The 23,495-nt window shown below is 39.1% G+C and overlaps 1 protein-coding gene across 4 annotated transcripts in view; it reads right to left on the reverse strand.

Moving 5' to 3' along the window:
• The window catches only part of IGF2BP2 (insulin like growth factor 2 mRNA binding protein 2), a 155,352-nt gene that overhangs the window by 115,482 nt on the left and 16,375 nt on the right, over nucleotides 1-23,495 (reverse strand). The window lies entirely within an intron of this gene.

Below are 23,495 nucleotides of genomic sequence, written 5' to 3' on the forward strand. Positions count from 1 at the left end.
AAGAAAACATGGAATCAGATTAGGAAATGAAGGCAGAATGGGGGAGAAAGGAGGTTCAGAATACAATTATGCAGGCCAAGGGGGACTAAAGAGTTGATACAGCAGATGTACAAGTTCAGCTCTGAGCTTCCTAGTGGCTCAAGTAAAAAGACACTCATTTACCTGCCTAAGATGAAACTATACCCTTCCTTAGGATTAACTGATTTGTCCAACGTCACCCAGTTAAAAGGTGATGTCTTCTTCTACTCTACACCAAGCCGCTTCACCAAGAGAATGGCCTTCAGCATAATTAGATTCCCACTATGAGGATGGAATGGCAGGAGGAGAACTGGACTAGGAATCAGAAGGCTTAGTGATTATAGTACTAGCTCTTCTGCTAACCATGAATCTATGGCAGATCACTGAAACGCTTTGAACCTGGTTTTCCCAACAACTGCTTCCACGGAGCCACGGTCAACCAACCACAGGCAGCATCTGTGCTATCTCCAATACAGCACACCCTGACAAGATACTGTTAATGAATCATAAAGATTTTTCTCTGTTGAATCCTAAAAAGACATCAAAATCCTGCCAACAATGTTCCAGGTAACTACCAATCAACCAGCACACAAGCATTCTGACCCTTAAGGGCTCTCAAAATACTCCAGTGCTATCATGCGCATTCTCTCTCTCTCTCTCTCTCTCTCTCTCTCTCTCTCTCACACACACACACACACACACACACACCATGCTGTGATCATGGTGTCTGTCATATTTCATGGCATCCTCTCTGAATGAGGAAGGCTGAGGATGATCTGACTACACCTGCTAAGGTAGGCAGCTCTTTTTTGCACTTATTTTTAGACTTCTAAAAATACTTAGATATATCAAAATTAAAACTTATAGGAGTCAAAATATACTAATGATTAACACAAAATACTTTCAAATCACCTACCAGAGGAAATCTAGGAAAGGTATAGCAGCATTTACCAAGGTGAAAATTCTTAGGAGCAACTCAATTTTTAAAGGATCTTTTATTCTGAAGTTTATATTATAAACATTTCTACAAAATGCTCTGCACAAAGGTAGGAGGAATAGTACAAAGAACTTCTATGTGCCCATCACCTAATTTCAACAATCATCAACATTTTACCATACATGTTCATAGGACTTAAAGGTCTAGCCTTCTAGGGCCAGAGTTTAAATTCAATGGCAAAATACAACTTACCCTGGAAACATGCTCATGTCCATGTGATGAGGCATGGACACACATACCCATAAAAACTCTTAACTTTCAGCAGTATGGAAAAACAAGCTGGAATGAGATCTGGTTTCCTGTTTCCTGCTACTCAAAGTGTCCTCCCTGATCAGCAGTGTCTGTGTTACCTGGGAGCTTTTAAGTAATGCAAAATCTTAGGCCTTGTTTTAAAGGGTGTCAAATTTGCATTTTAACAAAATCCCCAGGTAATCAGTCTGCACATTAAAGTTTAAGCCCTGGTCTACTCTAGACCACCATCACTATACTCAGTGAAACTTTCCCTAATTAAGTGGCTCCAAGGAGCTGGGCAAAAATAGTGTTTATTTTAATTGAGAGGGCAATTTGCTATTAACAAGTCAAATTTTATAGTATATAATTTACAACCTAGCAATTCCACTTACCAATATGTATCCTAAAAAATACAGGAAGAATTTACATATATGCTTCAATAGGATATTACAAACATGTGCAGACAGGTTTGTTGGAATTGGAAACAATTTAACGCCTATCAGTAAATAAGTGGTGAAACAAACCAGGGCAGAACAGCAAGTGGAGGTTAAAATGAATGAGCCAGATCACGGGAAGTTCTCCTGGACATGTTGTTGAGTGAAAAAAGCAGGTTGCAGGATGTTCCACTCAGTATAACAACACTTGTTTGAAACAAAACAAAAGAAAAACAGATGCTTCATTATGTATTTTCTCTGGATACATATATGCATGTGTAAAGGAAGAGAAAAAGTATGGAAGAACCGATAGCAACATCTGGGAAGGGAAGAAGGAGAGTGGGAATGGGGATGAGGAGTTAAAGGGGAATCTATTTGCTTTTTATGGAAAGGAGAATGCATTCATGTATCATTAATATTTTTTTAAGTAGCTATATAGTTTCTTGTACCAAGTGAGTTTATCTAGAGAAATTATGATCATGGTAAAGCTGTAGAAAGATGGATAGAAAATTTGAAGATCTTTGCCAAAAGGTAGGTATTTAGAAACTAGTTTTATTTGTATATATGATGGACCATTTTTTTCTGTTTTCTTCCACATGTGCATTCAGCTGGTACTAGGCATATTCTGTATTTAAATATGTCTTCAGAAGTGGCGTCTGGGGGAGCTTGGGTGGCTCAGTTTGTTAAGCATCTGCCTTTGAGTCGGGTCATGATCCCAGAGTCCTCAGCTAGAGCCCCAGGTGGGGCTCCCTGCTCACCCAGGAGTCCACTTCTCCCTCTCCTTCTACCCTTCCCCCTGCTTGTGCTCTCTCTCCCTCAAATAAATAAATAAATTCTTTTTAAAAAGTGGTGCTTGTTTTTCTGTGTATTTTTGTATTCCCTTTGTCTATGAGCTACTTGAGAATAAATTCTATATGTGCTTCCTTTTACTGCTGCATATTCCCAGTCCCTAGTTCAACAGATGATGGTGCACACTAGCTAAATGAATAACACAAAGGTCAATGTATAGTAATAATAGCTAAAAAAAGAAAATTCCTAAGAGGCAGAGCACATACTGTCTTCATTTAAAGATGAAGAAACAAAAATAAATAAATAAAGATGAAGAAACAGGCTTAGAAAGGTTGGGTGGTATGCCCAAGGACCCTTTAGCTAGTAAGTGGCAAAGCCAGATCTCAGCTCTCCGTTTGTAATTCCAAGTCCTCTGCTTTTCAATTACATTACACTGGCCATGATGCCATACATAAATATGGTTTTACCCACATTTCCCAACAGTTTTTAGATTGCTTCAGAATGGAAACTCTCAGGAGCAATATTCAATAATATGTATATGTTGGGGATCTCATATATATTTATTTTTAGTTTCTTTCCTTTTCCAATATCTTGCCTTGAACAACCTAAGGAGATGAGACTGAAGAAAAGAAAATAATAATACTACCATTACTCCATTCATAAATTTAAAAAGGATGAATTCTGGCTATTGAGTTTTAAAAAATGTATCTGCTCTAATTTATAAAAAAACAACATAGAAGTAGATAGTATGTACCCATCTCCCAGCTTTGACAAATTCACAAAGCCCATTAGAAAAATCCTAGTAATGATGCAAATAGTGGGGGGGGGAGGGGAGCTAACGGTTTGCTTTTAACAAAGAAAAGTGACAAGACATCTGAAAACTGCTCATGTGAAATAGTCTCAATTGGACTTACAGGTTTTGTGGAAGTTAATTTTTTTTTTTCAAAGTACGGAGTTAACAAGGTTAAAATCTCACACTGGACTTTAGATACCAAGATAATACAACTGACTTCTTGATCCTCTTAAGCACTGGGACTACAGAGAATACTCTGGACACACATGCATGCCTCTATTTATAGCAGCAAGCACCACGTCTTATGGGAAAAGCTCCTAAACCATTTAAAAAGCAAACTATTTTAAGTGCCTCACAACTTTCTAAGAATTTTATTTGTTTAACATTTTGCCCCCAAAACTGGGTCATGAATTGTGTGTATATTTGTGTGTGCTTGTTTTGGGGTAATGTGCAAAATGAGGTTAGTGGGCTTGAAGCATTGAAGGCTCACAAAAAACTCTAACCAGGGCTGCATTCGTGGGATAAGGTCCTGGGAGTTCGTAGCATGACTAAGAAATCAATTACCTAAAAAAATAAAAATAAAAATAAAATTTAAAAAAAATCAATTACCTGCCTTAAAAAAATTATTTTTTAGAACTAGGTAGATAGATTGCTAAAAACCATGAATCACGTACAGCTCATTTCAAATATTAGGCACATTTCCCATAACCATTTAAAACATATATGTACTGAATCTGGGATCTTGCTATATTTAAACCCCGACTCAGTAGAGTAAAACAAGTCCTTCCTTCTTCTTTTGGGAAGGGACGAGTGGAAGAGATACCCTAGTATGGATGACTGCTATAAACACCCCCGATGTGCTAGGAACATCATGTGTCAGGAACTTTTTAATGATGTAGAGAATTAGTCTCTACCCCTCTTTCTTTTGAATGAGTAAAACTGGTTGTACCCTGGAAAAACCTACTTAGGATCACAGCTAATTTCCAACATCGGTCTGTTCTACTCCAAAACCTATCCCCTTTCCTCTATAACACAATGACATTCAAATAGACCAACGACACCATTATGTTCGCTTCAGAGAGTCTTAAAATAAGTTTTACTCACCATCTCTGCTTGGCATTAATCTTTTGACCATGGCTTTCTCTAATGTACCATGCTTTAAAAGCTCACATTCATTTATATAGAGAGTTATATTATCACACATTGATATTGAGAAAAAAGCCTTTCCACTACACCATGGCACTTATAAGGTAGTCATCAAGAAATAACCATTCCCTAGTAATTTTAGTTCATCTCCAGAAGCTCAGAATGTAAATTAATGGGCACAGCTACATCGATCTTATCTGAAAATAGCTACATGACTAACTGTGTCCACACAGTGACCAGAGTACGTCAAAGCACAAGACTCATGAATTGCAGGGCTTTCGTAGAAGGAGGCCTCCATGAAGGCAGAACAGGACCTCAGGCTGAGAGGTGGGAGGTGGAAGTCACTGGTTTCCCCAGCCTGATCACCAAACAGCACACTCACCCGAGATTTTTACCGAAACTCTCATTCTTTCAAATCCTATCTTAAGGAACAAATATGAAGAAGTTATGCACTAGGGATTAACCACCTGTCAGCTGTGGGCCTTGTGTTATCAAGTTACAGGCTTGACTCAATTAATAGTTGTAATTAATTACATAATTTTTAGTTCAAGTTTAATTCCACTAGAATGTCATGGTGAAACTAGGCCATTTAAGAAGGTTTATAGAAAAGGATAACTGTAAGATTGGAGGTTATCATACATTTGATTCAAATTTGAGACATGTGGGACACTTGTAAACCAAGAGTGGACCCTCTTGCTCCATGAACAGCAATACAAGTAAGTGTACCCCTTCACATACACAGGTTTCTGAGCATTTGGACTCTTACGGAAAAGAGAATAGTGCCTCTGCTCTGAGAAGGCCTAATTCCACCCTGGCCCTCAGCAAGGAGAATGTGATGGGCCTCCTTGAGGCTGCATGGAGCTCTGCAGATGTGCAGAAGGACTTACAGTGATGAGGAACCCCAGGGCCACTGTGACTGCCATGGTCACCAAATGGAGTCCTCATCTTTTGAAGGCAGGCCAAAGGGTTCCAAGAGACTCCACCCCAGCAGTTCATTTACAAACTCAGGGACATAAACCAGGGAGAACCAGAGGGCTATCACTTTGTCATTCTAACCACACACAGTGGTTAGTAGCTAGTCCCTGGTTTTTATCACTCTAAGTAAAAACACCTCAACTCCCAAGATCTGACTGGCCAAAATGGCTAGCTAATACCTGTTTGGACTCAACCAATAGCCTCGCTATGCGTCTCCACCTATGAATGTAAGTCTTCCCAGCGATTCATAACGTTGGCCTCAGGATCCAGGATGAATGTTAATTCTGCAGAGTATCAATCCCATGTTAAGTTTTATATTACTTTTTTGATATCTTTATATGAAAGCAAACACATATACATGGAATACAGTACCAGACACACAGAAATGTTAAAAAAAAAATTTTTAACAGAAGACAAGTTTTATGTTCATAGAGGTCTTTTTGGTAGATAGCTTCTGACTCGCAAGGGGATTTTAGTAGAGATATTTGAGGAATACTGGCCTGTTGGATCTCTAGGCTGCTCCTTCAGAGCCTCATCCCCCTCCCCAGATGCCACTTCCAGCTCCCAGCCCAGAGAAGGCATGAATCCTTGGCTCTGCCTTTTTCAGTACCAGCCACCACACTACATTCTTAAGTCAACCACAGAGCTGGGCACTACTACATCAGTATTTGTTATGCCATGAAAACTTTCCTTGTGCAAAGAAGGCTGTTTGAACAATCCACTGCTATTCATCACCATCAAATTCTACGACAGTGGTAGAAAGACCAACTGGTCCTGGCGACCAAAGTGAGACATGGGTCTGTAAGTGAGAATAGGTTGGGGCAAAGAAAATTTGCTAGTAGTAACAACTCCAGGGTACAATGAGGCATGTGCAGAAACATCACCAGTACAACCAGCACCAGAAACATATTCACTAATCACCTGCCATGTCCTACGTACTCAGGATACAGAGATACGTAAGACACCATCCTCGACTGGGAGGTGAGATCAGGATGACCTAAGTTCCTGACATTTCAGTGGCCTGCTATCAAAATCTGCATATTATAAGTCTGACTTAATTTTTCCCAGTAAAATAATGATATACCTATGTTTTCTTTTCAATTTAGAGTTGTCATAACTGTGAGAAGCTTTACAGGGAGGCTTAAGGTTAGAGGTACTTACACTCCAACATCTACACTCATTTTGTCAATAACAGATATAAGAAAAAAGGACTAAAAATGCTATCCTTATAAAGCAAGAAGATTCTCTGTGGTGTATCAGAAAGATTAATCATTTGGGCAGCCCAGGTGGCTCAGCGGTTTAGCGCCGCCTTCAGCCCAGGGCGTGATCCCGGACACCTGGGATCGAGTCCCAGGTCAGGCTTCCTGCATGGAACCTGCTTCTCCATCTGCTTGTATCTCTCTCTCTATTTCTCTCATGAATAATAAATAAAATGTTATTAAAAAAAAGAAAGAATAATCATTTAACAAACTTCTTAAAGGTTAAAAAGAACTTAAAAATTTCTAGTGCTGCAGATTTTGCTGTGAAAGCAATTTCTAGACAGAATGGATCACTGAACTAGATCAGAGGTTTCATTCATTCAGCTATGCTATAACGAATTTAACAGACTGAAGAAAACATTCTGGATCCTCTGCTAAACGCTGGTATATTCTAAGACACATGTCTTGCTTTCCAGAAGTCAGTCTTGGACAGTGTTTCTCAAACTTTTTTTCATCATCACTTCCTTAACAAACTTAACTATTTAACTAGACATTTGCTCTAATCATCCCAGCCCGTCTTCACCCCCCCCAAAAAAAAAATTTAATACTAGAGATAATATTGTATATCTGTGTATCTGGGGCTCTTTGGAAGGCTGCAAACCATTATAATAGCTAAGATTTTTATCCTCCAAGAACCAATTTCATTCCCGTAAGGCAACACAGCCCCACTGTGAATTCATGGTCTAGAGTAGATATTGATATAACCCCCATAAGATACACAAAGAGTACATATGCATACGTGTACAAGTACACACACACACACACGTTTAATCAGATTCTTTAAGGATCCCATGATAAAATATATATATACATCATATCTAGAACAGGGGTCAGCTTCTGTTCTGTAAAGGACCAGACAGTAAATAGTTTAGGTTTTGTGGGATACATATTCTGTGGCATATTCTTATTTTGTTTTTGTTTTGTTTTTACAACCCTTTAGAAATATAAAAATCTTTTTTAGTTCAAGGACCCTACCGAAACAGGCTGCTGGCCAAACTTGGCCTGTGGGCTAGAGTTTGCTGACTCCTGATCTAGAAGGATAACAGCTAGCATTTCTTTAGATCTTACCATTTATAAAAAAGTAACTATTTGTAGAATGGTGGTTGCCAGGGGCTGGGTGGAGAGGAGAATGAAGAGTTAGTGTTTAATGGGTATAGAGTTTCAGTTTTGCAAGATCAAAGAATTCTGGAGATGGATGGTGGTAATGATTGCACAATAATATGAATGTACTTAATACCACTGAACTGTACAGTTAAAAATGGTTAAAACTGTAAACTTTATATTATGTGTATTTTACCACAATAAAAGAGTTATTAAAAACTGCTTGACTTTCACTTAATACCAAAAAAGCTATAAAAATAGAATCTTCATTTTACAGCTGAAGAATGTGAGGCTAGGAGAGCTTTAGCAACTTGCCAGAGTTACCAAGTCAACAAGCGGAGCACTCAGATTTGAGTCCTAGTTTGTTGTTTCAAAGACTGAGCTCTTAGTCATTCTCACCTCCAAGAACTCTTTTATTTATTTTCTCCAACAGATGGCATATTTCAAAAGATTTTATCCGCTAAACAAATATCATTCACTAATAATTGGTTTTGCTTCTTAAACAATTATTCAAAGATACATATTGGCAATCAGAGCTTCAGCTCTGTTCATGTGTCAGCCCATTCTTCAAAGACAAGCTCTAAACTGGTATGGTTTCAGTCAAAAATCAAAGAAATGTGGCATCCTTAGTTAGCCTGTCAAGATTTTTCTTTAGGTAAATGTAAGGTCCTTCTTTATGTTTCATGTCATGTCACTATCCTCCGTTCTCAGAACAGGTGTAATATTTGTAAGTGCTCACCCACTCTTATCTCCAGGTCCTTTGTGTTTTGGAGACTCCATAATATATGTGAAACTTTAAAAAAGCAGAGGTAACCTTAGATCTCTTTCACCACTTGAGTTTTATAATTCTATGTCTCAATATACCTAACTCCAGCAGTATTCATTTAGTCAATCGACCCCCATTTTCAAGAAAACACTACAGCACAGGGCGCCAGTCTGTGCTCTTGTGAAAACAGTAAAATCAAAGAGGAACCTACAGGTTAGTTGGGTGCAAAGTCCATAACCTGACAAAAACAACAAAAAGAAAAGATTTCAAACAATTTTCAATGAATTCAGAAAAAAATCTTTACTAGTTGTTTGACCTGGGCCCCATATAAACTAAAAAAGAAAGAGCTCTGGCTGTTGGTGACAAACCCCTCAGGGCAATGTCTGTGTCACCTCCCTGGGCACAGGACACAAGCAAAGCCTATCATGCACCTTATCCCTGGGGCTGTACAAACTGTCACAGGCACATGACCTAGGCCAGGCGAATCAGAATTCTTCCCTGGGATTTTTCAAACTTAAACTGGAGGGAACTTAAACTGTTTTCTCCCAGATCACAGGCTTTAAAGACATCTGCATGTTGGCACTTAATGTGATACTACCTTCCATGTAAAGAAAGCCCATCTGAGGTAGGAAAAAAAGAAGCTGACACTAACAGCTAGAGACAAAAGGTGGTGAGAAAGAGGGAAGAAGCCAGAGATACACAGCTGTGTTGAAGTCGCTTGTTCTAAATGTCCTTAAAACCCACTTCAAGGATGCCTGCGTGGCTCAGTGGTTGAGCGGCTGCCTTTGGCTCAGGTCGTGATCTCGGGGTCCTGGGATCAAGGTCTGCATTGGGCTCCCCACAGGGAGTCGAGTCTGCTTCTCCCTCTGCTTGTCTCTGCCTCTCTCTGTGTCTCTCACAAATAAATAAAAACTTTATTAAAAAAAAAAAAAAAAGAAAACAAAAACCACTTCATCCCAGTTCATTCGACAGGGTGGTTAAGAAAAAAAAAAAAAATCCCCCCTTTTGCTCAAGCTATCTATCAAATATCTAGCAAGTTTCTGTTACTTGCAACCACGATTCTTAATACACGGGCTGAAGAAGCTGACTGACCTGGGGATAAGGTGCGTCATCCCAAGGAAAGTAGGGTAAAGGTCCTCAGCTCACCCTGGATAGTTCCTCATCCTTCTTCCATCTCAAGTTTTTATCTGAGAAACTAGGTTAAACCTCTTTGCTGCCAGGTGTGCTCGAATCCCTTACACAGGAAGATCTGACATGAGGTGCTATTTACCCATATCTGTTCTTAGAAGCTCTCCCAAAATCCACAAACAGAATTATGCTTATCTTGAAAGCCCCTCTACATTTTATAGAGCATTCACAGAAACAAGTGTGAAGAAGTGACTGGGCTTCCGGCTGTACATAATAAAGAGCTTTATGGAAACTGTTAAGAATGTAATCTCCTTAAAAAAAAAAAAAAAAAAAAAAAAAAGAAAAGAATGTAATCTCCTCAAATAGCTCATATAAATTAAAATAATCTATGGAAAGAAATATTGCATCACAGAAAGGATATCAAGATAAAATTTCACTTCTTCCAACCCGGTCACCAGCCTAATCACCCTTTATCCTGTCCTGCTGGCTTTGTACTATGATTTTCTTAACTTTATTTTTCATGATTTTCTGTTTTTACTCATAGGAAATTGATGAAGCTATTCACCATTAAATCTACTCAGTTTTACCTAAGACTGGGGAACTATTAAAAAAAAAAAAAAAATATATATATATATATATATATATATATATATATATACACACATATGCAACTGAATTAGTCACCAGGCACAAGGAAAACTGATAGCTTGCCTTAATAGAAAACTCAGAAAATCAATAATTTGCTAGCAGAATATTGGGAAAAGTTTCCCTTTTAGTATCTCAGGTTACTAACTTTAGGACTTTATTTAAAAAAAAAGTAAGGGCAGCCCAGGTGGCTCAGCAGTTTAGCAACGCCTTCAGCCCAGGGCCTGATCCTGGGGACCCAGGATCGAGTCCCACGTCAGGCTCCCTGCATGGAGCCTCCTTCTCCCTTGGCCTGTGTCTCTGCCTCTCTTTCTCTCTCTGTCCCTCATGAATAAATAAATAAAATATTTAAAAAGAAAGTAAATGAGAATTACTCTGATCAAACACTGTAAAAACAAAATGCCGATATCTTATCTTTCATCAAGTTTATTTTTAAAGACAATACTGAATAACTGAAAAAGTCACTTTTTCATCGCTAATATTTAAGAAAAGAGATTTTGCCATCAGACACATAGGCTAATTCAAAGCTAGCCCATGTTTTTCTAAAATAGCAGTCTACTATTTCTAGGAATAGTCCCACCGGTCTGATCCAGTGAGGCCTTCCTGATGATGGTACTTTTTTCCCCACCAGACTATAAGCTCCAAGAGAGCAGGCAATGAAACGGTACTGGTTCATTGCTATGCTTTTAGAGCCTGGTACTGCCTGGCACATAGTAGCTGGTCAATAAATATTTGATGAGTAAGTAAATAAAGTAAGTAAAGTAAATAAAGGTCAATGAATAAATCCAACTGCATGTCCTACTTCCCGTGCTGATGAGTTCTACATAAGAAAGTTCTTGAGAACAGATGAGGATGAGAATAGAGAATGTAAATGTTTTTCTTCCTTAAATTCAACCTAATTAAGCAAGAGCTGGGTAGGATGTCCTCTGTGCCGGGCACCAGACTAGTAGTTGCAGACACACAGATAAAGATGACAGAGCCTCTACTCCAAGATGCACCTCAGAATGAGCTGACATCAGCTGGAGGTCCGGCTTTCACAGGACTTAGCAGTCACCAGGAGGTTCATCCTAGGTAGGACTGTAAAAGTGGGAAGAAGGGAGAGAAGATCATGGAACACTTAATAGAATGGTGATTTTTAAATGCACCCAGGTATCTTAATAGCCATTAAGACCTTATGGTATCATAAAACCAATTATTCCCAAAATATCACTTCTACAGAGAAATACATTTTTAAAAAATTCTAACAGGGATGCTATATAGTTCCAGGAACACCTCCCTCCACCCCCCATTCATAATTTCTCTTCTCTCCTCCTTCTGGAGAATTTGCTCACATAGAAGTAGAGCAAAGGAAAGAAATAAAGGGCACCTCTGACAATGGGGTCTCTTAGGGTGGGAAAATAGGAGAAGGAAAGATGGGGCTGGGTGTCATACTCCCATATATGACATGGATCATTTGAGTATTTGAAGACAACAGTGGTTACACCTTTAATTTTGAACCTCATTATAAACTCAGATGCACCTTTTCATATAGAAATCCACATTTTGGAATGGTAAAGATATTACTATTACTGCTATCAGCTTAAATGCATGATCATAGACAAATCACTCATCAAATTATAGCAAATCCTGTTAAAAAGCAGATCATTACTTTATTGGTTTCAAACACCATCAAATTATGACCCCTCCAAAGACAGCAGATACACAAATTAAAAGTCTTATTTTGGAATGGAGTAATGGAGTATCTGCCCCTTCCCCCCAATACTAAAAGTTTAAAAAATGCATATATATTCATTTAACACAGATGTTATCAAAGACATAAACAGTGACTATACACTGCAAGCTCCTTCATCTATTCATCAAATTCATCTGTGGAACATAAACTATGTGTCAGATGCTACAGTAGCCTAGGAAAAATATTGGAGGGAGGGGAGAAGGGACACACAAAGTGGACACACCCTGAACTAATATCAAGTAGCATTCTTTCTATTTCTCATCTTGACTTGTTAGAGTCTAAATGAATGACTAATGAGTGGAATAGGAAGGGAAGATCAATTCCAAGTACTATCCTATAATAAATTACAGACTTAGGAGAGAAGTTAAAAATAGATGGAGTAAGAGCCACTATTACTTAGAAATACACAGGTGCAAACAAAATGAGGAGAGTATCTGGTCACACCATACGCATTCCTAAAGGACACCATAAATAGACCTACGAAGAACTAGCATCATCAGACTCCTAGGATAGCTCTGAACCACCTGAGACCCTCTCCTATCTAGCCTACAGAGCTTCCTCCTCTATCTCAGCTGAAATATTCTATTATCCTAAGATACAAGGGCGTGGAAGAACTGTTTCACTTTTTGGTCCCAGCTATCACAAACATGGCTCACTAGTCACAAATTGCTCAGATCTCAGCCTTACGGGGAGAACAATTACAAACAGAACTAGCTAGTGATTCTTACTGTCTACTTGAATTGGAGCTAATCTTTCAGTTCTACATTATCAAGTAGCACAGATATATGTCTTCCTATATTATGAAGTATGGCATAGCAGAAAGACTATACAGGCTTTGCAGTCAGACAGATCTAAGTTCAAATCTAAGTTGTCACCTTTCTTGCTGGTGGCCTTGAGAGAGCAGCCGTCTCCCTGAACCTCTCAATCTTCTCTTCTGAGGAATAAAGTTGCCACCATGCCTCACAGGGTTATTGAGAGATGGTAGATAATCCATACAAGCAACCAGCCCAGTCAATGGCCTCTATTTTTCATGCCAGGCTGTCTGTACCTCCTCTCAAACAACATATCCACATGCTGCCCACACATGGCACTCACAGTATGCTAAAGGTAAGCCTCAGCCTGTCAATCAGCCTCTATGTGCTTAATAAAAGCAAAGCTCTGCTAATACAAGCCTACACGAAACCCTAAGGAGGAGGATTAACTTCCTCATACAAAACTATTTACTCCAAAGCCAAAAGAAAACTTACATGTCTGATACACTTGCCCAGGTAAGAGAGAACCTTTTCCACAGTTCAGTGAAAATAAAGACAATTTGGGAGAAACAGCCCCCATCCTTGAAGGCAGACACTGATTTCTGATGTCAGGATCGCTGTCAAAAGCACTGAGAGACAGCCCGTCTCTGGCCCTGGTGTCAAAGCAGGTACAGGGCACTAAAATACAGCTCTGGAATCTGACCACTCTGAAGTTCTGCCCCTGCCTCTAGAGCAATGAGGCAAGATAGATTAAAATGATTACTATATTTTCAAACGTGCCTGAGTCAAAAGTTGGTCGGAACAAGTTCTAGAGAACTGGGCTGCCCTCATATCACAAATATGCCTGGCTCCTTATCTTCACTACGCAGCTGTTCCTAAATAAGTACTTCTTTGCAGAGAACTTGTGGACTCCCAGAATTCAGAGCAGGCAGGAAGGCTGGACATGAACCAGCCTACATCCTCATTTTACTGATGACAAAACTAATGGCCAGATGGGTAGGGCACAGAGCTGGTTAATGGCAGAACCAGAATTAGAGCCCAGGCCAGCATTCCTTCCACCAGACTTTACCATCTCATTCAGCCAGTTTCTTTCCTTCAGGTTTTTTTTTTTTTAAAGCCTTTCAAAGTCTTGACTTTATTTGGAACATCACCTCTTTTTTTCCCAAACATTTTTTGTGACCAAATTACATATAACATAAAAGTTACCATTTAAACCATTTTTAAAAGTTTTTATTTTTAAGTAATCTCTGCACCCCATGTGGGGCTCAAACTTATGACCCTAAGATCAAGGGTCACATGCTCTTTCGACTGAGCTAGCCAGGAGCCCTAAAAACCATTTTTAAGTATATAGTTCCGCAGTGTTAAATACAGTTGCACTACTGGGCATCCACCACCACCCTCCATCTCCAGGACTTTTTCATTTTCTTCACTGAAACTCTGTAGCTATTAAATACTAACTCCTCATTCTCCTCTTCCCCTCACAGCCCCCAGCAACTACCATTCTACTTTCTGTCTCCATGAATGAGTACTCAAGGTACCTCACAATAAGTGGAATCCTACAGTATTTGAGTTTTTGTGTCTGGTTTATTTTACTTAACATAATGTCCCCCAAGGTTCAACTATGTTAGAGCCTATGTCAAAATTTCCTTCCTCTTTAAGGTTGAAAAAAATGTTCCACTGCATGTATATACCACATCTGTCAATGGACATTTACGCTGCTCTCACATTTTGGCTATTGTGATTAATGCTGCTATTAAGATAGATATACAAATATCTGTTCAAGTTCTTGCTTTTATTTTGGGTACATACTCAGAAATGGAATTGCTGGATCATATGGTATACCAGTGCTATTTTGAAATGCGTCTCAAAGGAAACAGAAGAAACTAAATCATCTTGGTTGGTGAATTCAGAAAGAAAGAAAGAAAAGAAAGAAAAGAAAGAAAGAAAAATACTGAATGTTTTGTTCCTGAACTTAGCTTAACTTAAAAACAAATTCTGTGAGAACTCTTTTAGAGGCTGTGTTAGATAGAAGAAAAAGCATGGCAATGATAGTGAGGAGGATGACTTTGTATTAATGTCCAATGTAACATTTTTTACTCCTCTGAGGAGAGACAGCAGGAGGAGACAATCCCTGAGATCTATAGATTCTGTGCGCTCTAGGAATCTATGGAAAAACTTAAAGAATTACTATGTTCCTTCATCATTTTTACTCTCCCTTATTTCTGTTTGAATAACCAAATATATTAACGCTTAAAGAACTGTTTCTAGTTAACGAACTTAGTATATTCTCGAAAATAAATTTCAAGGGCAAGGAGAACTCCTGAGCTAGAAAGTAAATCAGAGAGACTCATAAAATCACTGAGACTAATTTAAGATAATAGGCAATCATCTTCCCTAGTCGCACATTTATTTGATAATTGCCTTAGAATTTTCTAAAGTGTAGTATCCTTAATTTAAGCCACTGTGAACTTGTGATTATTTTATAGTAGTTGATATAGTAGTTGGTATCAATGCACACCACTGAGCTCCGTATCAAGAGGGCATACCTGCCAGGAAAAGTTTGATACAATAGTTTGGTCCAAACAACACTTCAGTTACTGAGCAAACATTCAGTCACCAAGAACCTTGACAACGCATTCAGAATCAAAATGCAGACCCGGCTACAAGTAAGACAATAACACACTCCAAACCCCAGCCATTCTTGGGTCTTTCCTAAAGACCCAGGCTCTGGACATTATTGTTGTCATTCTCAGGAAGGATTTGCACCCTGTTTTCCCCAGCTTCCCAGAACTCTATCTGCTTGAGTACACATGATGAAGCAGGCTTTCTACTTCAGGCTCAACAAGGGCGAGATACAGAGATAGAATGCCTCATGTTTGTTTCCCCAATCAATATTTCAACTTCTTAAAGTAACTTTTAGGGAAAGCTTCCCTTGCTGGGTACAATGATCTATATTAACCTATTAAATCCTTATAATTCTGGGAGTAGGGTGTGTTGGTATTTACATTACAAGAAAGGAGAGGGAAGTTCAGTGTCCTATCAAGAGCCACACAGGTAGTAAGAAACAGCCAAATTAAACTGGCTCCATGTCCAGTGCTCCTTCCACCACACCTAGGCCCATACTCTCACAAGTCTATGCCAAACTGGGTCACTCCAAAGAGAATACCTGAAGTTCCTTCCTCAAAAACCAGGCCCTAGTGATTAAACAATTCATGGCTTTTCAGTCAAGTGTGAACTGATCACATCATTTATCCTCTTACCTTTATTTCTGATAGGCAGAACTTTGAAGGAACTAAGGCCCAGAGAACTCTCAGATGGGTCCTTTCATTAAGTAGAACTTAATGTGTGGATAGAAACACCCACACTACCACCACCTCCAACAGCAGCAATGATTAGGTCCCTGTACTTTTACCCACCTCCACGCTTACTACTACTCCTGGTGTACTGGGAGAAAAGGCATCCATTCAAGGTTTCCTTGGACATTTTTAGAGACCTACACTATGTGAATCTTGCCTCTCCAAATTCTAAGAGTGCATATAGTGTTAATGAATATTTATTACACAACAGATGCAGGAAACTGTTTCCTACGACCACATGCATTTTTTTCTATGGTACTGAGACATCTGGGGTGATCCTAGGTTGCACACCACATTTATGATCATTTTATTGGACTTGGAGCATAACTTTATGATTTTAAATGATCACAGAGGTCTATAATTATTGTATCGTTGATTTTATGACATGTTATTGGTCCCATCTATGACTTATTCGATGCCAAGGCCATGATCAGGAAGTTAACACCCAAATATGACATTGTTCCTGTGGGAAAATACCACTGGCTTTAAAACACCTGCTTCTTTATTAGTGTAATGCCATGAAAAGTGGAGACTTCCTGCTCAGTGAAACCCTGATTTAGCAAAACACAACTGTAAATTTTTCTTTAGGAGAAAACATTAGTTTGGATTTATTTTTTTACATCTACACCCAACATGGGGCTTGAACTCACATCTTCAAGATCAAGAGTCGCATGCTCTTCCAACTGCGCCAGCCAGGTGCCCTGGACTGACTGACTGATTGATTGATTGATTGATTGATTGATTTTTTAAGAGAGCTGCAGAGATAATGTGGAGTAACTCCACTCCCTACATCACTGGTTCTCTGGCTGTACAGCAGTACCACCTGGGAGCACTTACAAAATAGCTATGCTAGGCCTACCCCAGACAAAATGAATCAGAATTCCTGGGAGTGAGCTCAGGGACTGCAGTTTATAAAGCTCCACAAGGGTTACAATATGAATCCAGGGTTCAGAACAACTGACCTATACCAGTGGCTCTTAAACTTAGGGTACTAGAATCACCTAAAGGTCTTGTTAAAACACAGACTGTTGGACCCACTTGGGATTTTCTGATCCAGGAGGCCTGGGCTATGTTGGAAAAATCTGCAATTCTCACAAGTTCCCAGGTGACGCTGATGGTCAAAAGGCCACACTGAGAGTCACTTCCTTATACTTTCTCTAGTTGAATAATATTAATAGTTATTCTAAGTTAATTTTATCATGAAAATATTAGACCTCTGCTCAATACAGTAAGATCTAAGATTTTAGAAAGGTTTTCAACAGTGCAGGCCAAAGAAAGGATTTTCTGCTTGACCATCAATTACTTAGTTTATCAGAATGTACCATTCCCTGAGAATGTTACTAGAATTAAACTGGTATAAAATCAGACACAATTCACTCCAACCATTAGCAAGCACCACCCATGTGATAGCTGAGCACACATCATGAGTAAGTCATTATTTCCTTCCTAGAGCAGTGAACAGACTACCAGACCAGCCTGCTGTGCACACAAATAACTATGCAGTCAGACGGTGACAGCTAAGGGAATAGTGAAAACCTGAGTAGGAACATTTCAGAAGGAGCTGGGTGGAGCTTTACACAGGAGGGGACCTTACAGCTAGATCTTCAAGGGGATCACACAGCTGCCAGTTTTCCAGTACCCATAACAAATTTTACAATACCAGTGCCGTCTACTTTCTGCCCCATGAAGGTGCATCTGGACCTTGTCCCCAGGCATTAGAGGTGTGATCAGGAACTACAGGCTAATTTTACTTCCAGGCTGAAGGCAGATTCTGTGGTTTTATCTACCTTTGTACTTCTTACAACAATTAGCCCAATGCCTCACACTTAAGTGTGGCTGAACCTGGGAGTAAGGAATGGAAAAATGTAATGTGGGGGGCACCTGGGTGGCTTGGTTGCTTAAGCGTCCAACTCGTGATTTTGGCTCAGGTCATGATCTCATGGGTCATGGGATCAAGCCCCGAGTCAGGCTCCACTCAGCAGGGAGTCTGCCTGAGATTCTCTCTCTGGGTGCCTGGGTAGCAAAGTCAGTTAAACGTCTGCCTTTGGCTCAGGTCATGATCCCAGGGTTCTGGGATGGAGCCCTACATCAGGCTCCCTGTTCGTGGGGAGTCTGCTTCTCCCTCTGCCCATCCCCCTTGCTCATGATCTATCTCTCTCTCTCATTCTCTCTCTCAAATAAATAAACTCTTAAAAAGATTCCCTCCTGCCCCTCCCCCCACTTGGATGCACACACACTCTCTCACGTGTTCTTCTCTGAAATAAATAAGTAAATCTTTAAAAAAAAAATGTAATGTGGCAGGTAAACCTAATGCACCCCAGGCGTGCATTCAGGTGCAGGGGAGGGAGTCTGATTCAATTTCAGGTTGAAATCTTGCTCTCTTCCAAGCTTAACACACCACAGACATTTGAAAAGTATTCCTGACTAACCAGAAATATGGTAACACATTAAGCTGGTATGAGGATAGTAAGGGCAAAAAACAGCAGTTTCCTCATGGTTTGCATCTGTGAATTTGGAAATAAGAGAAGACTTCTTACAGCCCAGCTCATTAATGCAGAGACCGAGGGCTGGCTTCCTCTGTGTCCTACGTTCTGTGCCCCTGCACTCTGGCTAAACACATAGTAGGTGCTCAAGTAATGCTCTTCCAAACTAAAATAACTTGAATTCCTAACTGAATCTCAAAAACATTTTTTACATTACTGGGACATTATCTGACATTCACCTGAGGTATTGAGAGTGGGCAGACTGTGAATTTCAAAACCCAAATGTAACTTCACCAACCTGGCATAGAATCCCTTTTACCCACCAGCCAGACTGAGGCACTAGCAACAAAGCTTAGGTCTCTAAAGACCCCTGACAGAGAAAATATCCAGAAGTAAAAGCTTTCCTCAAGATGAAAACACCCACAAACACTTTTTGTTGCTAGAGAACTGAAATAAATGAGAAGTTAAATGCTGGAAGTACCCTTTGGAGTGCTGATGTAATAGGGGTTATTAGCAGACTGCAGGTTCTATGTCTCCCACTAGAACACAGCTCCCAAGCAGCCTCTTCTACTTAACAGCTGGATTTTGAAGGTTATCATCCCATCTCTGAAAAATGTAGTTTGCTAGGCTCAATCTTAGAAGTTACCCACAATATTTCCTTCAAAATGAAAATGTATTTAAATTTCACCTTTAAAGGGTAGTACAGAATCGAATGTCAAATGATTAGATTTAACCGCCTCCAGTGCTCGCTTTGGCAGCACATATACCAAAAGTAGCTCCCAAATTAAAGTATTATTGGGTTATTAGATTCTTCTTGGTGAATATTTCCCAAATAAAAGTACAGAAAAAGAGGTATTTCCATTTTATTAAGCTAGAATTATTCTGATCAAAATTGCCTTCATTTGTCAATTCAATAATAATGGATTCCCATGATTTATATTGAACTCTCTTTTGAATGGATGACTTTTTAACTACTTCCTGTCATGTAAAAATTATAAAGGTATCATCCTAAATTCTTTTAGAATAGGATGATACTCAAACATTAAATTATTTGTATCTTAAGGGCACTGGAAACCTACAAAGAACTGAGATTATATTATAGTCCACTGAATAGTGAAATGTCATTAATTCTAATTGTAATAGCATAGAACTGGAATTTACTCCACCTTTTCTTTAAAAAGAGGGGAAGGGTGGCTTATTCAACCAAAGAATCAATAAAAACAAGATCATAAGAGGGAAATTTAAACCACTCAAGAGAATAAGCTATTTAAACACATTTCAGAAGTATTTACATATAACTGATATGTGAATATAAATAATTTTTTTCTATTCAAAAAAAGGGTCTGGTAGGACTGCTCTTTAGCAACATTTTGTCTACTCAGGTTGCAATACTTAATTGAAAGTAACATACATTTTTTAAAAATCTGCCCATTCAGACATTTGATGAATTATCATTGATCTTCCCATAACCTGCATCAATAAAGCCTCAATGTATTTAATTCTAACCATAACCTCAGGTCAAGAATTGAACAGCGGCAACCAGATTCAGAGAAATTGATGCCGCTTGTGTTTTCAGAGAGGATCTGATGTATTTGATGATGAAAAACACCCAACCACGTTCACTGTACATTATGCGGTCCCTAGGCTGTTAGACACACAAGACAGAATGTCTGAGGTTCAAACATCAATTGCACTAGCCCAGAAGCACTTCTGAAAAACCAGGAAACATGTAAGTTTCCATAGCACATATAACCTTACGTGAGACACTCAGAGGAGCCGTGTCCTAGCCAGAACTCTGTGGACAGCTCCTGTGTTGGGGTGTTTTGTAGGTAAAGACACCCGTGTGGCTCTGGGAGGAGGCCTGGGAAACGTGCTCTGTAAGGTCATCAAGCAAAAAATGTTCTCTTCTATCCCAAATGCTGCTTTTCTAGACTTGAAAAACAAATCAACTGAAGGGACAACTTGAGAAATAACAGATCATGTGAGGTCCGAGTAAGTCACCTGCAGCAGTTCAGCTTATTAGATGGTTTCTATTTTTTCCTTCCTGCCTCTCCCCCAGGTTGGGATTATAACAAGATAAGTCACCAGGAAGAATGAGAAAAAGTACATTTCTTTGGATAAGTATCTACAGGTAGTCAAAATATTACAAAACAACAATAAAAACCAGGTAGAGTTATATATCACATTGGTCCTCTGAGCTCCCAGAATTGTTCATGCTCATCTGTAACCTCCTAATACTTGAAGATGACAAAAATCTGAAATAAATCTTAAACTTGGTCTTTCCACTGAAAGCAGCAAAGGAGTTTTAAAATCTCTGAAGGAAAAAATAAATTTTAATGTCATCATTTGATTGTTTTGTGAAAAAATACATCAAAATTTTAAATTATGGAGAGTTTGAGAACCCACTCAAGGACAACCCTCTCCCAAAAAGGATAACTCAGTACATACTCTGTTTGACTAAAATACACAGAGTGTAAAAATATTCAGTTTTTACCTTCTAGGGGTTTCTCTTAAACAATATAAAAAGTATCCATCTTTCTTAGAGAGCAGTCATTCCTAAAGGACCCTAACACTCTAAAAGCCTCAGCCTATACACTTTCATAAGGAAAGAACCAAAATAACTCTTCATTCCACACTATCATGTCAATCAGGAACTTTGAGAGAAAAAGGTTAAATGGGTTATAGGAATATGTAATGTTGGGACCCCTGGATGGCGCAGCGGTTTGGCGCCTGCCTTTGGCCCAGGGCGCAATCCTGGAGACCCGGGATCGAGTCCCACGTCAGGCTCCCGGTGCATGGAGCCTGCTTCTCCCTCTGCCTGTGTCTCTGCCTCTCTCTCTCTCTATGTGACTATCATAAATAAATAAAAAATTAAAAAAAAAAAAAGGAATATGTAATGCAAGTAAAGCAAGCACTGAGATTCAATAAAAATTTAAAGACATGACTATTAAAATACTGTATTTAAGTGACGTCAAAGTCAGGACATTCTATATGCAAAGTTGATACGTTTGCATGAATTTGGCAAAACACTCATACAGAATGAATCCTTCAGCATGGATGTGTATACGACTAACACCAAAAACACTATCAAATTTTCTCAAGAAATAAATGTATAATAAAGGTAGATACCAAAGATCTGAAGGCCTGATGTTTTGCATTTTTAGTGGGGGAGAGAACTGGCCTCGTCTGATGTCAAAGTGACCACTGCATTTTGTCCCAGAAAGATTTACTCAGATTTGGTATAGTAAATAGCATATTTCTTAGAAAACCAATGATTTTAAAGAAGGGTAAATCTATTTTCCTCTTGTAGACCATGGCTAACCACAGTATGGCACAATTTTGGAGAAATCAGACCTCACCCAGTTACAAAAATAGCAAAAAGGACTTCTACTGCTGGCAGAAAAGTGACTAACATCTTTATTGATACTATAAGAACAGTGTTTTAAACTTTTCAATTAAGCATTTAAAAGATCAGCTCTTTCAGATAAGGCTGGAAGGGAAAAATTAAATTGTGTTCTATAAAAGAGAAAGTAACTACAATCATTCTTTGGAGGAAAGAAGAGAGAGGAAAGTGGGGGGAGGAGACACTTCGGGTTGAATGCTGAATATGTGGTCCTGTCTAAGCAGTTTGAACAGTCTAGGCCTGAGTTCCTCAATCTCTGAAATAAGGAGAATAGTGCCCTCCTCACCCTAGAATGGGTTCTGAAAAATTAAACAAAGATTATAAAAGGATTTAGTAATCCATAATTGTTATTACTGGTGTTTTATAAGGAATTTGTTTTACTCCAAAAGAGGCTAAGTATAAATATTAATAGAAGGGGATTATTCTCCTTAGTATAACCCCCAAATCAAGTCTCTCTTCGATTTGTTGACTTTTCCTGACTTAGTTAAATCCTAAATGTTCCCCAAAAACCCCCACCTGTGGGTATTCACTTCTTGAGTGACCCTTTCCCAGTGAATGCAGGCTAGACAAAGGTCTCATGTTGACACACAAAATAAGGCAGAAGTGATGATGTGCAATTCACTGACTAGGTGGTACATGGCACTGTGGCGTCATGCTCTCTTGGATTACTCACTTGGGAACCTGCGCCACGCTGTGAGATCTATGGAGAGGTCCATGTCGGGAAGGGCTGAAAACTCTAGCCAACAGCCACAGAGAAACTGAGGCCTTTCAACCACCATGAGTGAGCTAGACAGCAAATCTTCTGGACTGCAACCTCATGAAAGATGCTGAGCTAGAACAACCCAGCTAAACCATATTCCTGACCCTCAGAAAATGTGAGAGAAAATAAATGTTCACTGCTTTAAATTGCTAAGTTTTGGGGCAAATTGTTTTATTTTTTTAAGTAGGCTCCATGCCCAGTGTGGACCCCAACGCAGGGCCTGAACTCACAACACTCAGATCAAGATCTGAGCAGAGATCAAGAGTCAGACACTTAGCCGACTGAGTCAGCAAGGCACCCCAGTTTTGGAGTAATTTGCATGCAGCAATAGATTACTAATACAGAGGATTTGACAACGTCTTGTTTGGCAATTAACATTTATTTTAAAATCAGTCATTTCCTTGGGTATGAATTATCTCATCCATTGGTAAATTCTGTCATTTTTGCATTTGTCTATTTTTTCACAGCAATTTCAGATGCTGTCTGCTTAAACTGATCATCTTTTATTTACTACATAAAAACACACCTTAACTTGTTTCTTGTATCTACCTATCTCCCAATAAGAGGATAGCTGCTTTTGGGGGGATATGTATAAATATACATATAAATATATATTTATACTGACACGCACACATATACACACATGTTTTTCTTCCATGATTCCTGACAGACTCTTAATGTAACTTGAGTTGGAGAAAGAAATATCTATACAGAAATTCACATTTTC

Source organism: Canis lupus, chromosome 34 (assembly GCF_011100685.1).
Source record: "Canis lupus familiaris isolate Mischka breed German Shepherd chromosome 34, alternate assembly UU_Cfam_GSD_1.0, whole genome shotgun sequence".
NCBI classification, from domain to species: Eukaryota; Metazoa; Chordata; class Mammalia; order Carnivora; family Canidae; genus Canis; species Canis lupus.